The following is a 13,442-nucleotide window of genomic DNA, read 5'->3' as shown; positions in this document are numbered from 1 at the left end:
TTTGAATTTCCTTTTCTCTAGTATTCCACCTTTTGAATACTGAAAAGTTATGGAAGGCCAGCAAATGCCTTTGACAAGAACAATTATCAAAGAGGTAAGTAACAGTGTGAGTAGAAATTGCAACAAGGAAAGAATCAGTATCAGAGAGAAATTTGTGCTTGGTAGTTGAATGAACAATGTTCAGTGGGTGAACTATGAACTGGATCATTAGCAGTTCTTCAAAAAAAACTATTTATTTAAATTATTAAAGAGGCTTGAATGCTAACTTCCCAAATGATTGTACTAGTTGTGATTAGTTCCTGAAGTTGGTTCTAATCATTCCAGGGGTCCTTTATTGCTTTTCTGTGTGGGAATAAATAACCAGTTCCCTATTTGATTCACACTTGTACAATGGGTACTCTTTATTTCTCCTTGCTGAGAAAAATTCTTGGACTTTGAGCGCATAATCACTTTCATACTTATAATTTTATAGGTAGTAACTTTCCTCAGAATAGCCAAAGTGGAGGGTGAAGAAACAATAATGGAAGACCTGGGAAGGCAACTTCCACCACTGAGAATCAGGTAATGCCAGAACAATGAACCTCAGGCAAACCAAGATGTCAAGTAGAGGAGGGGATCAACTCAACAAAACCGAGTTAGCCATTGTGCTAGATTATTTTAGTGATTTTAGTTTAAATTTGAACTCATAGTTGAAGTACTATGGGACTGAGCAGAAAAATCCCTGATCAATTTATAAACTAACAGGCATGAGACTGTTTGGAGGCATTGGGATGAGAGGGTTGTGTAGGGGGGCCCAGTAACACACAATGGAGAATGCAGACATGTCCACTAATATTTTGTTAGAGGACGCAAACTACTTGTGACTGATTTTCAGTGACTGAAATGAGATGCTTGGTTGTCTGACTTGAGATTCAAGAAATTTGACTAATATTATCGGTGCTGCTCCTTTTTAACAATCTATTAAAGAGAGCAACACCTCATTCTTGGTTTCTTTTTAAAATATCTTTTGGTCTTCTTGTCCTTCAAAGAAAAGAAATTAGGATTCAACAAAATGGACTTGGTCCTGGAAGAGGAAATCTAGTGCCTATAAATACCCTCTCCTAGTCCCTCTCCCCTCCCAGGAATGAATACTTTGGGGCAATAAGCTCCTGGGAGTCCTGAGAGTGGATTTTCTCATTTCAAGACATGGTGGACACAATCAAGCAATAATATATATGGAAAAATGATGTGTTCACACACATGATGTGTTCACATCCAAGAAGATAATTTATGGAAAATCTTTGTAAACTACAGTCTTCTATATAGAGGACAGGGAATTTTGAGTTCTTAGATAATGTAATCCAACATTGCAGCCTGAGATGGAAGAATTTCTACAAAGTACAAACTTTTTTGGATTATCTAATGAGTCACCTAAATTTGATGGGGATTGCATGAAAATATACTGCTCTGGGCAGACCACATTGGCAACATTATTTCAGTTCTATGTGGCACATTTTAGGAAAGACTTTGATCATCTGGAAAATGTTCACAGAAGAGTAACCAAAGTGGTGAAGGATCTTGAGATTATGCTTTATTACATTTAAGGATCATTTAAAGAAACTTAGAGGAAATATTGTCCTTCAGGTATTTATAAAGCTATCATATGGAAAAGATATTCAACTTATTTTGACCCCAAGGACAGAACAGTATCCAATCATGGGGAGAAAAGAGGATGACCCATAGGTGAAGGATGAAAGCCACAATATCACAGATTAAGAGATCTAGATTTTACCACACCCCCTCCCTACCCCCATTACTGAGTAGTTATTGAAAAATGCAGGTTAGACTGCATGATCCCAAAAGTAAGTTTACCATTCAGATGAGTCTAAACCCCAGAGTATTATTACAAATCTTGGTGGGGTGGAGGGGGGAGAGGGGATGGGCAGAGAGAGTATATGTAGAATCATCTGGAAAAGAGGATTTACAGAAATATGAAGGGAGATCCACTCTGGGGAAGTTTATGGGTTATTGGATTGCTTTGTGTGTTCTTATGAGTCCTTTTAGTTTTCTCTGTTTATGTAGAATAAAGGCTGATTCATATCCAATCTGCATTTATTACCTTGGCTTCATGTATGGGTTCTGGATACCAGGCCTACCTACATTTGGAAAAACGTTAAGTACAAGATATACTTAAGTCTTATTTTAGACATTTTCCTGTATTAAGTTCCATAATGAGGGCATAATGAACCACAATGGGAAAGTGATCATTTTTAAGTCAGTCCTCAAGACTGGGTCCAGTTCAACTGAGTCAAGAGTTTGAAGCAAGTCTGGGTCAGAGTATATGCTCCTCATCAGATAGGTAGCACAGAGTACTGGGCCTGAGGTCAGGAAGGTCTGAGTTCAAACCTGGCCTGAGATATTTTAGCTGTGTCATAAAACAAGGACAAAGGAAAGGAAGAATTTTAAAGGCAAACAACCCACTCAAAGCCATTTAATGTGTGCCTGCCTCAGTTTCTTTAATTGTAACATGGAATGTTAATAGCACTTATGTCCTATGGTTAATATGAGGATCAAATGAAATGTTTGTAAAGCATTTAACACAGTATCTGACATATGCAGGTGCTTAACAAAGGCTATTCCCTTTCTATTCCTCTCACCCAAAAAGAGTGGCATATGGTAGGCTTGAGGAAGTTGAAAAGTATTAAGGAGAAGTAATATTAACTGGCTTCTCAATTAATAGAGGAGAGGCTAGATGGAAGGAGAGAATTTGGAATTCAAAGCTTTTTTAATTGAATATTAAACTTTCCAGAAATGTAATTAGAAAAATATAATAAAATAAATAAAAATATAATTTTTAAAAGAAATATAATCAGATGTAAGATCAGAAAAGGAAAAAGTTTATTCTGGTAGGAACCAGTTGTTAAGAGATAATTAGTGAGCAACTCACAATTTCTAATGGTTGTCCAACAATATTAAGAAATCTAAAGGAAGATATTGGCACATTGAAAGCTTGGAAGAACAAGAATCACACGAGATACAGAGGAAAGGATGAGTTGCAATGAGAAAGAATGAAAACCTACAGAAATGAGGTCACAGATTAAAGCAAGTGAACCTAAAATGTTGTGATGCTAACTATTAGAGCAGCTAACATAAATCCCAGCTATAAATATCATGATTTCCCAGAACAAATAGTTTTAGAATTAAAAAAGGCTTATATTAGAATACCATATTAAATGATAATATAAAAAAGTGAGAAGACAAAAATTTAGGTTCAAGCTCTAGCATTTATGGGTTGTATTTTTGGTTAATCCCTTGAATATCAATTTCCTCATCTGTAAAATAAGGGTGATCAGACTTATGCTTCCTATCTCATAGAATTGTTATGAATAGACTGCTCAATAAACAATAAAGGAGTATATAAATGTGAGCTACTGTTCTTTCCTTGGTAATGAACAGAGCCCAGTATAGGAAAGTAATTGTGGGTAATTTGGAAATAGTGATCACAACACAATTAAATACCACATTGTGGTGAAAGAAGAAAAATAAAAAAAAAACATGTAAAAGGGTTATTCGATTTTGGAAAAGAGAACTGGGACAAAATGAGGACACAGGAAAGGAAGAATTTTAAAAGAAAATAATCTATTGGAAGCTTGGAAACTATTTTAAAATAAAGACAAGTGTGTATGTGAGAGCCCATGGGAGGCAATTTTTTTTTTTAAAAAACAAGGACAAAAAAGATTACATAGCTAAATGGCATAATAGAGCACCAGACTAGATATCACTATGTGACCTTAGGCAAATCACTTAATCTCTGTGGTTCTTAGTTTTTTGCCTGTAAAATAGAGAAAACAATTCTAGTCTACCTTATATAGTTACTAAGAGGATTCAATGAAAGGTTCTTTGTGCTATAAAAATGTGAGGTACTATTATCATTAGTTATCTTTTATGTGTACCATCAGTCCCCTAACCTATGATTGGATTACATTTCCAAAGGAATTCAAAACATATTTTCCTACTGAAGCAATGTTATAATTTGTAGTTATATTCCCAAATCCCAAATGTAAAATATAGAACTCATAGTGTCTTTTCCACTATTCCTACCTATTACAATTTTCTTTAAAGAAATGTATCCCAGAGGCAACTCCAGACTCTAGGAATACAACTTGTCTTTCATGAGAGAAAGAGACCATAAAAGTGTCACCAGGGAGAGGGATCCCATGAGTAGGGGAGAGTAGATACTACTGGGAACCAGTAACTTGGGACTAGCATAGCAGATGGTGAAGGAGATTGGGAAAGGGAGAGGAATCTTTGTCCTCTTACATAAGAATATGGATAATCAGATTGTATTTGTCTTGGCTCAAACATAGACAATGGAATTTGAGAAAAGTGTTTAGGTCATAGGTCATAGCTAAAAAGAACCTTATGTTTCCATCTAGTCCAACAATGCCTTGATCTAAGCTTCAGTCTTTTGCTTAATAAAATGTGGTTAAGTGGGAAAATTAAAGTGGCTGTTAAGAACAAGTATACATTCCTCAAATTGGTATTCTCAAAAGTTTCATCATTTGCATTTATTTTTTTTACCTCTAGAGGATTAAGAAAGTTCACCACCAGAGGCTTTCTTATTTCATTTTCACCCTTGCAAATTCATTGCTTTGAAATCAAAGTAAGGAATAGTCTGAATTCCTGTGAGACTGGGAGTGGCTGAGAGATACATTACATAAGTAAGGGGGAAAAAATAGTTCTTGCCCCCTGGTGCGTGTTCCACTTTGACGTCTCCAACAGTCAGCTATCACCAGAGGTGCCTTTAACCCACATCCAAATCACAAGGTATCCATCAATAGAAAGCCATCACATGACCTGTATTGAATTTTCTATTAAATGTCAGATGCTTCAAGGTTATAAAACTGGAACAGAGAAAGTACAAGTGTTAACCCAGAGTGATGACTTGCTATAAAATGCCAGTCTGGGATTCACTAAAGGTCCTTTGATTTTTCTCATCTCACTGGTGGGAGCTGAATCACCAAAAGCTTTTATATGAATTTAAAGAGTCTACAATCCCCAATCTGATTAAATCCTGAAACTTCCCTTCTAGCAAACATAGTAATAGGATATATCAAGTTGGAAGAGAGATCAGAGACTGTTTAGTCCTCTTGGTTCCTAAAGTGTGCAACTTTTCTTTCTTTTAATTTAATTTAATTTTTAATATATGGAATAAAAGAACTATTTCCATTACATACTGTCATAAAAAAGATGATTGGACATGAAACTGCAAATCTATTAAAAACAACTTGCTATTCCTTTAATAAAGTTATCATGTAAATTTCTTTTTCCTTTTTTCCCTCTCCCCCAAAGATGGCTACCATTAGAAACATCCTATCCCCAAAGAATGTTCAACCAGCCTCTGGTTAAAGAGAAAGAGCCCTTTCTCTCTACTAACACCCCCCCCCACTTTGTGGCACATTCTCTTTGGGATCACCTCTAATAATGTAGTTGTTCAGTCATGTCTAACTCTTCATGACTCCTTTTGAGGTTTTCTTGTCATTTCCTTTTCCAACTCATTTTACAGATGAGGAAAATGAAGCAAACTAAGTGAAATGACTTGCTCAGGGTCACACAGATAGCAAGTATCTGAGACCAGATTTAAATTCAGCAAGAAGAGTCTTTCTGACTGCAGGTCTGGTATTCTATCCACTGCACCACTTAGCTGCCAGCACTTTACATAAATTAAGTCATTTGAGCCTTAAAAAATTACTGTGACCTAGGTGCTATTATTATTCCCATTTTTACAGATAAGAAAACCATGGCAAACAGATGTTAAGTTACTTGCCCAGGATCATGCAGCCAGTGAGTGTCTGGGTTGGGATTTGAATTTAGGTCTTCCATATTTAAAGTCCATCACTCCTGTACCATCTAATTAGGAAAGTTTTCCTTATAATCAATCATCCTTTAATTTCCTTGAACTGAGATGAAATAGAGTAAATCCTCTATATGATGACCCTTCGGATATTTGAAAACTGAGATCATGGATTTCCTCAGTCTTCCAGTAAACATTCATGGTTCCTTCAGTTGATCCTAGTCCTTTTCTAAGGTATGCCCCAAGTTGCCACATCATTTCTGAAGGGGGATTGAGGTTTCCCATTGACCAAAGTATAGCAAGTGTATTCTAAAAGTATAGCCAAAGTATAGCACTAAAGCAATCAGACTTTGATGTGGACATTAGTCAGTGGAGAATTCTCACCTTGTTCCTCAGATAACTTTTTTGTTCTGGCTCAAAGGGGATCTTGGGAATATCTAAGAGTTTCTATACCTAAACTGGATAGTTATCTTGCAATTTCATAACTGAAGATTTGGATCCCCAATCAAATACTGGGATCAAAAAGGAAAAATTAGCTTTAACCTCAGGGCGCAATATCGGATCTTTGTTAACTAAGTTTGTTGGAGATGAATCAAGAGCTAGAAGAGCTAAATTCTTGCCTCTAGACCCTAGCAGATTGAAGCTTTAATGGTCTTTAATGTTCTTCAAGATACGATCTCAGAAGACAGAAGTAGGGATCAGTGCTCATTGAAAACTACTCTCATAAAACTGAGTCCAAAAAAAAGCTCAATAGAATCATGTGCCTAGCAAGAACCCTGAATCCAGTTAAGTAGTAGACCCAGGGAATCCAAGAGACTCAAGGTGATATCATAAGGCCAATAGAAATGTAAGTCACTTTAGAACCTTCATATGCAGGGCAGCTAGGTGGCATAGTGGATAGAGCACGAGCCCTGGAATTAGGAGGACCTGAGTTCAAATCCTGTCTCAGACACATAATTGCCTAGAAGTGTGACCTTGGGCAAGTCACTTAACTCCACTGCCTTGTAAAAACTTAAAAAAAAAGAACCTTCATATATTTTCCTTAAGTATCAATCTGTCATCCTTGACCCCTATGCATCCCCAATGTCTCCCCCAAAGACATGTAAATTTATGGAAAGATATGCCCTACATATGTAGGCACCTGTAAAGTCAACTCAGTCCTAAAATTTCAACTTAAAATTCCACTCACAGGAGCATACATAGAATACCTAAATAAGAAGAAAACTAAAAAAAAAAAATTGTAAAACAACCAACCATCAAGGATCAGAAACTTTATCTGCTTTCACAGTCACATACCCAGTCTAAGACAAGGTCTTGCACATAATTTGGCATTTAATGAATGTTTGTTGAATTGAACTAGGTAGAGGGGTATGTAGTAAAGGTTAAATAACTGGCTCTCCAAAACTGCAAGACACTTTTAAGTTTGATCTACATTAACATTTCCCTGTCATTTTCTTATGTCTAGACAGTTAACAAAACAACAAATCAAGCTCCTATTTGTACCAGTGACTCATTTAGGGGGTACAAATGCTCACACTGAAAATTTGACAGAATAATCTCAGGTGCTCAAGTTGGTTCCAATACAATACTTGGTTAGGATTGAATTAATACAGCAAAACTAGTGATTTTTGAACAATTATTCAGAGAATTGTTAGTTTACATTTTTTCTTTTGAAAATTATTTGCTTTTACCACTCGATTATTAGCAAATAGCTTTTAATCATACAGATTTGTGTTAATTCCCTATAGTTTCTGTTAATCAGATTTTATCAGAGTCATTTAATAAAATAATTTTTCTTATATTAGGCACATTGAATTTGGGCAAAAACTTTTTCAATTCATCTCATTTGGACATTTATATAGTTCCTCCTTATGAAAAACTCTATGTTTAAGATACTTGAGATATAAACTTGAAAACCAACAGTGTGGCTGCCTTCAAAAAGCTTATATTACTTGAGGGTAACAGGACATGTAGATAAATAAGTAAAATGTAAAATGGGGGATAGTTAAGGGAGGGAAGCAGGTTAGAAAAATGACTGATATACTAGGGTGGGGAACATTGATATTTCCTCAATCTTGGGCTTCCCTACCCACTGTTGACATTTGATCATTGGCTGTGGTGGCAGAGAGCAGGTACCCTTCTCTCTAAGTGTTACTACCCTAGATGAAGATTTAAGGATAAGGGTTAGAAGTGGGGCCAATGGTCTGGGTGAGTGCTTCTATTCTTAAGGCTCTTGGACATGTAGAAGGAGAGTCTGAGCAAAGGTAGAAAGATGGGAGACTGAATGTTGTGACTTGGGAAACAGCAAAACAGTCAGTTTGGCATAATGAGAACAACTTGAAATAAAACTGGAAGCGAAGCCTGGAGTCAATCTGTGAAAGACTTTAAATACCAGAGAGAGTTTGCCTTTTATGCTAGAAGCAATAGGAAACAAGCGAAAATTCTTGACCACAAAAGTGAAGGATCATATCTGTACTTTAGGAAAATTGTTTTGGCAGCACTCTGAAGGATGGACTAGAAAGGGAAAGAATTGGAAGCAACCCCATTGCCTTGCAAAAAACAAAAAAAAGGATGAGATGGTGAGGGCTTGAATGAAATCAGTAACCATCCAAGTGAAGTAAAGGAAATGAATGAGAGAGATGTTGAGGCAAAATCATCAAAACTTGGCAACAGCTTAGGACTGGGAGTGAAGACTAGGATAAAGTCAGGTGGGACACTGTGGCTATGATTATAGGCCATGGGAATATAGTTGATATAAATAGGGAATTTAGGAGAGGTAGGTTGGAAGGAAAAGGCAATAAATTCTGGTTTTGATATATTTAATTTTAAGAACCTCAAAAAACTTCACTTTTCTCAGCTATAATGGAAAAGATTATACCTGTTCTCATTACTTCCCTGACTGCTTGGAGAATCAAATGAGACGATGCAAAACTCTTCTAGAGTCCTTTGGTGATTTCAATCAGTCAATGAAAACTTGGACACTTTGACAACAAGACTACAGATATTAAAAAAGTCCTTGTAGTCCAGGAGTTTACATTCTGTCAGCATTATGCTTCTGAGAGGTTTAACTATATAACCATTTACAATTAACTGTTCTTAGAGGATTCCAAAGCTTATAAATCCTATGCTTTCCTGATGATAGATAGTAGTTCTTCACCTATTACCTTTTATCAGCCTAGTCTCAAACTTAACTACCAAAACATCATTTATATATCAATACAAGGCAGGAAAGCAAAAAAAGAAATGTTTAGGTCCAAATCCTTAAGAAAAGATTTACAGTTGGGAACAGCAATAGCATATTTACCAGCATTCAACTACTTAGGTTTGAAAACATCACCACCTCTTTTGGGGAGGAAGGTTGTAAAGGCTTCTAAACCACAATAAATAGGAGCAAAAAAAAAATAATACAAACAAAAAGACCAGTGGCAGATTCTGAAAAAAAGCAACTGTGGCTATAAATCAGAGAATAAATCTTTATATATACATATATATATATGTATATATATACATATATATATATGTATATATATACATATATATATATATATAAAAGATAGAGAGGACTTTTGATTCTCTTGCAACTTATTTGAGGTCAAAGACTGTCTTTCTGTTTGTCTGCATCTTCAGGACTTAGCAAAGTGTCTGGTTCCTATCAGGTGATGAACAAATGCTTTCTTACCTGCTTACACATTAGTCTTTTAAGCCACATCCAGATACATAGCAATTACTGTCAGTATCACAGGATCATAGATTAGGAGATGGAATGGACTCTGGAGACCACAAAGCCATCCCCTTATTTAGCCCAGAGAAGGTAAATGATTTCACCAAAGTCAAATAAGTAGTAAGTGATCAAGGAAGAATTTGGACCTAGATCTTCCAACTCCAAAATCAACACTTTTCAGTGGATCACAGATGCCTTGCACCTCTGCGTTAAAAAAAAAAAAACACCTTATCTTCAACTCCTACCTCCTATTCTGACATCTTGTCTTGCCATGTGAGAATGGAAGCAAGGACTGATTTTCTTTTTTTTTCTCTTTTACTTCTATCTGTATTTCCAGTGCTTATGTGCCTGACATTATATGCTTCCTCTCTCTCCCTTCTTCCCTTCCATCCTTTCTTCTCTCCTTCCTTCTTTCTCTTCTTTAAAGCATCAATGGAATGGTATAGTCAAAAAAGAAAGAATGAAAGTTTTGTCCTGCAGCAGTGGGAGGCCAATTAGAGAGTTTTTAGCAGACACTAGTCTATCTGATTATATGACATTCTCTAGTGGTATTCAGCAGCCTGAAATTTGAAGCAGAAAAGGCAAATGGTAGAGTTTGGTTAGGTATGAGTGTTGAATTGGTAATTAAATCATGACATTTAATGGGAGCAGGCACACACAATTTACTGAATACTTTCTAGGAAAGACCAAGATGGCAGTGGGAGACAGGGTATAATAGTATTTTAAATAGACACAGAAGGTATCAAGACAAGTAAAATGGGTGCAAAGGTAGACCACACAGGACTAAGGGGGATGGTCTGGTAAAGGGAACCAGGTAGTATGAGGAAGAAGATGGGGTGGGAGAATGGTTCAGACAAACACTTGTATAACCATAGATTGTAGATGGGAGCACTGGATTTGATGGATATGGAAACATGGTGGGGTAGGCAGGGGAAGGTTGAGGTCTCATTTTTATAGGTTTTTTGTTTTTGTTTTTTTAGAAAACAGACTTATCCATGGGTGGATGCTAGGCATTTTCAGTGGCTGTCTCCCCATACTTGGAATTCATCTCCTTCTAGCTCCCTTCAAATATCAGCTAAAATCTCAGGCTCTGCAAGAGGTTTTTATTGATTCCCCTTAATGTTAGAGCTTTTCCTCTGAGATTAGATACAGTTTCTCCTGTATATAATTTGTTTGCATAAAGTTGTTTGCATGTTGTGTACCTATAAGAATGTTTGCCTTTCTTTATATCCAAAGAACAGCATAGTGTCTGGAAATGTAAGCCCTTAATAAATGCTTGACTGATTGCTTTAATATTTACAAGGTGCTATCTTCCTGAAATCCCTATTAAGTATTGGACACCACTTTGTAAAATATACTCAAAAGTAAAATTTCCTAATAGTTCAACATGCACATTATGTGCATAGTCTCTAGTAGTATACTAAATTAGGTCAGAATCAACCTACTCCTTTGCAGATTTTGATAGAAAAATTGAAAATTCCAAGGACTAGAGAAGAAATAGAGCCCTCATTTCACTGGTTAATAATTCTACTGAGTCATTATTCATATATGGGTAGAAGAGCTTTAGCTTGCCTGTAACATTGTCATATTGACAGGGAAGTCATTAGGGAAGAAAACTGAATGTTCTAACAATTTCATTATAACCTGCAGATAGTCCAATGAATAATATAATTCTCTCAATTGAATCAAATATCAGCCTTCCCATGGACAAAATTTCATTAAAATTTTTTGCAAACTGTCAAAGATACTCCCATTTAATCTATTAACAGTGACTGTTTCAAAATGTCACAATAACCCATGAATCAAGCTAAACATGAAGTTTAAACTAATCTCTCCCCATCATGCCACCTGAATTTCCCATTTCTGTTAATAGCATCATGATTTTCCCACTCCTTCACAGTCAACACTCCAGTAATATTTGACATATTCCTTTCCCTCCTTACCTCGTATTCAATTATTTGATTTTTCTTTCAAAATATAGCTCTACAGAACTAGGAGAACATTGTACACAGTAACAATAGTAGTACAAAGATGATCAACTAGGAAATACTTAGCTATTTTGATCAAAACAATGATCCAAAGGACCCATGATGAAAAATTCTCTCCACCTCCAGAAAAAGAACTAATGTATTATGAATGCAAACTGAAGTATAATTTTTAAATTTTTTGTTTGCATTTTATTTTGCAACATGACTAATATAGAAATACATTTTGCATAAATTCACAGCCCCTGTCAAGGAATTTATATTCTAATGGGGATAGACAATATGTAAATATATTTATGTAAGCACATGTATGTTTGTATATATACAAAATAAAAACTAAGGTGGTTTTTTTTGGGGGGTGGGTTGGAAAGGGGGACAGGAAGCAATCCAGCATGACTCTTGAGAACCTGAGGCACTGGGAGAATGGTATTACCCTTTAAAGTAAGCGGGGGGGGGGGGCGGGAATAAGTTCTGTTTTGGATATATTAAGTTTAAGATGTCTCCTAGGCCATCTAGTTCAAGATGTCTGATAGACACTTGGAGGTACCAGATGGGAAATCAGTGGAGAGTAAAAGTAGATTTAAGAATCATCAGCCTATAAATGGCCGTTAAATCCATATGAGCTGATGAGATCACCAAGTGAAGAGGGAAAAGAGAAGAGGACCCAGGACAAAACCTTAAGGGACACCTACAATTGGAGGGAGTGATCTGGAGGAGGATCCATCAAAGAAGACAGAGGAGTGGTCAGATAGGTTGGACAAAAACAAAGAGAGAATGATGTCCTAGAGAGAGGAAAACTTCAAGGAGGAGAGGATAATCAAGAGCATCAAAGACTACAGATAGAGCAAGAAGAACTGAAAAATGCACTGAATTTGGAAACTAGACCATTAATCACTTTGGAGATGGCAATTCTGGTGGAATGAGAAGATCAGAAGTCAGATTATAAGGAATTAAGAAGAGTGTGAGGAGAGAAAGTGAAGGCACCTATTATAGACTGCCGTTTTGAGGAGTTTAATTATAAAAGGCAGAAGAGATATAGGATGATAAGGAGCAGGGAGCAAGGATTGAGGGTTTTTTTCAGGATAGGAAAGCACAAATATGTTTGTAGACATCAGGAATGTAGCCAATAGAGAGGAAGATATTGGAAATAAGTGAAAGGGTAGGATTGTCAAAGGAGTAGTCTGTTAAAAGAGATGCAATGGAATGGCATTGCTTAAACAGATAGAGGGGCTAACCTTAGTAAAGAATAAGGCCTCTTCATTATGGGAGACAGGTGAAAGTGGCAGAAGGCACCTAAGGGATAGCAGAGGAGCAAATGGTTTCAATACTATTACTATTACTATTAAAATATGATGCTAGATTTTCAGTTGAGAGAGAGTGGGAAAGACAGTTATGTGAGGTTTAGGAGAGACGGAAAAGTTTAGAAGAGCTGATGTGGATAGTGAGTTGATAAGAGTTGATAAGAGTTGATAAGAGAGTCAGGAAGACCCAAATTCAAATCTGGTCTTAAACGCTAGTGATGTGACCCTGGACAAGTCACTTAACCTCTGTTTGCCTCAGTTTCCTCATCTGTAAAATGGGAATAATAATAATAATACTATCTATCTTCCAAGGTGGTTATAAGGACCAAATGAGATAATCATTACAAGCACTTAGCACAGTGCCTTTGTAAGCACTCTATAAAGTTTTATTATTATCATTATCATCATCATCATCATCATTATAATTTTTATTAGTATTACTTAAAATAAAAAATTGAGTTAGAATTCAGTCTCTGACATTTATTGGCTATGTGACCCTGGGCAAATCATTTAAACCCTGATTATCTGTTTTCTCATTTGTAAAATGGGGATGATAATATTAACAATAATAATAAATAGTATGCAATAGTATTGAGACATTA

General features: G+C 36.1%; 1 protein-coding gene across 5 annotated transcripts in view; it reads right to left on the bottom strand.

Annotated features, from left to right (window-relative positions):
- The window catches only part of GRID2IP (Grid2 interacting protein), an 898,914-nt gene that overhangs the window by 127,141 nt on the left and 758,331 nt on the right, over positions 1-13,442 (bottom strand). The gene's annotated exons all lie outside the window — the stretch shown is intronic.

Source organism: Macrotis lagotis, chromosome 8 (genome assembly GCF_037893015.1).
Source record: "Macrotis lagotis isolate mMagLag1 chromosome 8, bilby.v1.9.chrom.fasta, whole genome shotgun sequence".
Lineage (NCBI taxonomy): Eukaryota > Metazoa > Chordata > Mammalia > Peramelemorphia > Peramelidae > Macrotis > Macrotis lagotis.
The sequence above is the reverse complement of the archived record's forward strand: the minus strand, read 5'-3'. Positions and strand labels throughout refer to the sequence as shown.